The 4837-nt window shown below is 51.7% G+C and overlaps 1 non-coding gene across 1 annotated transcript; it reads left to right on the top strand.

Annotated features, from left to right (window-relative positions):
* The first annotated feature begins 3543 nt into the window (after nucleotides 1–3543).
* LOC149332709 (signal recognition particle RNA) lies at nucleotides 3544–3841 on the top strand. The gene has a single exon (XR_016285385.1).
* The last annotated feature ends 996 nt before the right edge of the window (nucleotides 3842–4837 follow it).

The following is a 4837-nucleotide window of genomic DNA, read 5'->3' as shown; positions in this document are numbered from 1 at the left end:
CTCCGCTAACAGTTCTTGAGCCGCCGCGGTGGCTCAGTGGTTATGGTGCTCGGCTGCTGACCCAAAAGACGCGGGTTCGATCCCGGCCGCGGTGGCTGGAATTTCTTTGGAGGAGAAATTCTTGAGGCCCGTGTACTGTGCGATGTCAGTGCACGTTAAAGAACCCCAGGTGGTCGAAATTCCCGGAGCCCTCCACTACGGCGTCTCTCATAGCCTTAGTCGCTTTGGGACGTTAAACCCCATAAACCATAAACCAAACCATAACAGTTCTTGAGTGTCATGAAGGAAGCTTCGTGGTCGGAGAAATGGCTATGTGCTCGACTTGCTGCACCAATGTCTGGTTCTCAAAGAAGAGGTATATGCAAGTATTCCTCGAGGTTGTCACAGCTTGGGAGGCGTTGCGAGCGAAAGGAAAGGGATGTTCTCCTGCATGAGTGGTAAGGAATTCCTGTTTGTCTTTACATCTACATTGAAGTCCACACCCACCCTGCCACCCTGGCAGGTGGCAGTTAATGGTTTATCGCGAGATTTCGCTCATCGTTGTCAGCGCTAACGCATACGGCTAGCCCACATCTCTCTTCCATCACCCCACGTATCTATCAGCGCCATTCAGGCGTCCACTGACCCGGGGAGCGAGTTATGCGCACTTCCTTTCCTTAAAATGGCACAACTTTGTCAATGCTAACGCACGCAGCGCACATCTGTCACTACCGTCACATAGCTTAAAGTCCGATTCAGGCGCCCAATGTTCCAAGAGGGCAGTTATGTGCCTTGCTTCTTTTTCAGGTGTCCACGGAGATGTGTGAGGCAGATAGTGCGCCATTTCCTTACCTCAAAAACCAATTTACCCATTTTGTCCTCTCCTTTCCAAGCTCCCACTGCATTGGTTTCGCAGCTTAAATTGCAGCTAAGGTGTCCACTGTTGGTTACAACGGACAATGGCAACGGCGACGGCGACGCCGCGAAACGCGGAAACGGGCGCCAAAGAGCTGCGCTCTAAAACACTTGCACCGGGTCACATCAGTCAAATAGGTTAATATGATTGCACATTCGAAAGTTAAAGGGCTCTAACTAACAAAATCATCAGAAAGATGTCGACACGAGATTCAGTCCCATAAATTTTAGCAAGCACAGGTCAGCCTTTTCAGGGTATGCTGCAGGGTATACCGTCTGTATAGCAGCTTTCTGGGCAAGTTTATTATAGCTTTGGGATGCATTTCCTTTATGGCATTTCTATCTATTTTGTTAATCGATACTAAATGCGCTGTGCGTTATTGACTGCATTTATCTGTTTTTGTGGGGCTTCTGTACGCGCAGAATAAAACTTCAATCCTGGCAGGACCTTTACTCTATTCCATGATCCGGAGACCACTCAAACCATCCTCCTGTCCGGAAAGGAAAGGCAACATTGCTTAGGCAGCATTTTAAAACGCATGCCCAGCTAGCACTTCAATTGTATCTTTTTCTCTTCATGTCTGGCTCGCTCAGGACCTGACTGGTTGTTAGTATGCCTCGCTTCTTCAGTGTTTGTCAATGTTTTGGGGCGACATGCAATCCATGTGCAGCCTAGGAGACCTCAGTTCCGAAAAGTGTCGAAAGAGAGCAGCACGAGGACAGTTTCTGAGCTCGCCGAGACGCTTCGAAACATATTCGCCCATTTGCTCTTTTTCAGAGCGCAGCTCTTTGGCGCCCGTTTCTGCCTTTCGCGGCGTCGCCGTCACCGTCGCCGTTGTCCGTTGTAACCAGCAGTGGACACCTTAATCGCGCTTTAAGCTGCGAAATCAATAAAGCGGCCGCTTGGAAAGCAAAGGAAAGGCGCATGACTGCCCTCTTAAAACAGTGGACACCTACACGCAACACTCTGGCGCAGATTACAAACACACTCTCCCCTCGGCCCTTACCCTAGCCCACTATCATCCCTCCTTCCCTACTCCGGCATGCGCCCTATGCCCAGAACCCTTCGCTTCTTCCCTCCACATCCTTTCCCTCTGCCCGGCGGACCATCCCCCGCGGGACCTAGAGAACCTCAAGACCTCGGAGGACTGGGAGACCCTGCTGCCCTCTGAGGACCCGGCCGTGCAGACCATCGCCACCGGCCGGGCTGCCAGTGTTATGAACCTTAGGAACATAAACACTTGAGTGCAGTGGGGTCGTGCGGGGACCCTGGGGCGTGCCCCGAATTCCTGTTACAATAAAGTTTTTTTCTCTCTCTCTCCCTTATTCGGAATAGGCTTCCAAGGACAGAGAGACAGCCCGAGAAGGGAGTGCGCGGGCGGCCCGATCGGCCTGTTCGTTTCCGTGGAGGCCCTGGTGACCGGAGGCCCAAATCAGGTTACGCGGAGTTAAGAGCTCAGTCTCTCATTGGGGCCGATCCGGGAGGCCAAGGAGACCCACGTAGTTGGCCTCTCCATACACCACCAACGCAAGCCCGACATCACACTAGCCTAACTTCCTATGGTGGGACATTAGGTGGGATGTATGATCCACCGGGTCTCCAACAAGCTGGCGGATTACGAAGCACCAGATGCACTGCAGCCTGCCCATGCTTTAGTAAGGAGTAAAATCCTCTATACGACCCGCTGCTTGCACCTGTGCAAACACGATGATGACCAACTGGAGGTGCCGTAGGGGAGGGCTCCGGAATAATTTCTACCGCCTGGGGATCTTTAACGTGCACTGACATCGCAAAGCACACGGGCGCCTTTTGCGTTCCGTCTCCATCGAAACGCGGCCGCCGCGGTCGGAATCGAGCCCGGATATTCCGGATCAGTAGCCGAGCGCCATAACCACTGAGCCACCGCGGCGGCTCTTTCTTCCTTTCTTCTCTGAATCCCTCCTTTATCCCCTACCTTAGAGCGTGGTTCAGGTGTCCACTTATACTTATATGTAATACAGATACTGCGCCATTTTCCTTTCACCAAAAACCAACCAACGACCAACTGGAGGTCATTCAACGGAAAGTTATCAAGTGGGCTCTTGACCTCCCGGTCGTTACGTCCAACCAGAGACTTCTGGCCCTGGGCAGGTGAACAGCTTCCGGGAGCTTATAGAAGCCCATTTAGTCAACCAACACACGGGTTTTGACATCACGTCTGGTCACCACCCCTTGGACCGGCTACACATCAAACACTACTACCACATTGAGGAAAGAATGTGCCAGAACCCTGGAGACGCGCCCTCCGGGTCCGACGTCTTCCCCACAACATGTCCAGAGGGGAAAAAGAAGGGGTGGAAAGATGTAGTTTGAGTGCAAATTGAACACGAGACGTGCATGACAAATTTTTTTAGCGGATCTCGGAGTTCATAAGGTAACTTTGTAAGACTTTGCGTGATGCTCCCCAGATGGAGCGAACGTACTACTCCTTAATTGTGCTTGATTTGCATACCACACATGTCGTATTCACAAAATCGGGAACACAGGGTCACCACTCTGAAAAATGGTCCTAATACTGCAGTATGTCGAATCTTCGCATTAGGAACTTGTGTGGTGACAATAATATGCCATTGGTAAATATAAAACCCCGCAGTTTGAAGGCCATCATCGCCGGGGGTTGTGGCGGGCCCCTGTAATCCAGCTACTTGGAGGCCGGCGGTAGAGGACGGGTTGAGGCTGGGAGCCCTTCCCCATGTTGGCCCATGTTGATCGGGTGTCCGCGCTAAGCTGGGCGCCGATATGGCGACCCCAGGGGAACCCGGGGTGGCCAGGTCGCCTAAGGAGGAGTGAACCGGCCCAGGGCGGAAACGCAGCAGGCAAAAACTCCCGCGCTGAGCAGTAGTGGGATAGCACCTGTGAATGGGCGGCATGGGGTAGCCCGGTCAATAGACTCGGACCTAGCGCCTTTTTTTATCTTTGCGCGCATTTTTAATGAAACGGTCCGCGTACTCTATTTGGTACTTTATTTTCCTTCAGCTGTCTGCAAGTTCCCCGTTTCATGAAGGGCAGTGGGTCGTAATCTCATGAATGCGACTTTTTTTTTTTCGTCTCCTTCATTGCCTTTTTTATAATTATCCTGCCTCTCATGCTCCATCGCCTGACTGAAGACTTTTTGTACCCTTTCAGTTTATCGTTGTAGTCCTTTATTTTTTCCTTTCGCAAATTAGACCTCCACAGAGGGTGCCCATAATAAACACATACAGGAGCATAAATCTTGGTATTGCTAGACAAAGGCAATAAAATAAATGAGCCACGGGAGCGGGATTTAAATTTTATTTCTTGAAACTCAGCTCAGCAGTAGCGGTTTGCGCTGACGGTAGACGCTTCCCGTGTTCGTCAGTTTCAGACTGCAGTGCAAAGTTGCACCACAATGAAACAAAGTAATTTTCGTGCGCAATTCACTTCTCCTGCCGGTAGTAGGCACAGATGCGGGTGCACATATGTAATATATGCCGGTAAGCACATGTAAGTACAAGCCACTTACTGCCTAGGGCTTCATGATAGAGCTTCTCTTGTTTTACACGAGAGCCGCACATCTGCTGACATTCGTGAGCAGCGTCCCTCAATCACGCGTTGCGCTCTACGTGTGGCATGGGCACAACGCATCAGAACCTGCGTTCCCCAGGGACGACTTTGTCGAAACGGAACGCGAGCGGAATACAGCTGGCGTTGCAGTGGAAGTTGCCACTCATGCGTTGGAGCTGGCTTTGCTTGGCTTGGATTCCCGCTTGCGAAGCCAGGAACGCAGACCTCTCTTACAGGTGGGGCAACGGCAGCAACAGACCTTTAACCGCAACCACGTAGTAATCCTCACATTGCTTCCGCCCTCTTTCTGGGTGAGCGCGCAAGCTGATCAGCCGCAGCAATGGCTGCGCGACTAGGGTAAACTGCAGCACCTAGATG

Source organism: Amblyomma mixtum, chromosome 8 (genome assembly GCF_055824585.1).
Source record: "Amblyomma mixtum isolate Tamu chromosome 8, ASM5582458v1, whole genome shotgun sequence".
Classification (NCBI taxonomy): domain Eukaryota; kingdom Metazoa; phylum Arthropoda; class Arachnida; order Ixodida; family Ixodidae; genus Amblyomma; species Amblyomma mixtum.
This window is presented reverse-complemented; position numbering and strand designations above follow the sequence as displayed.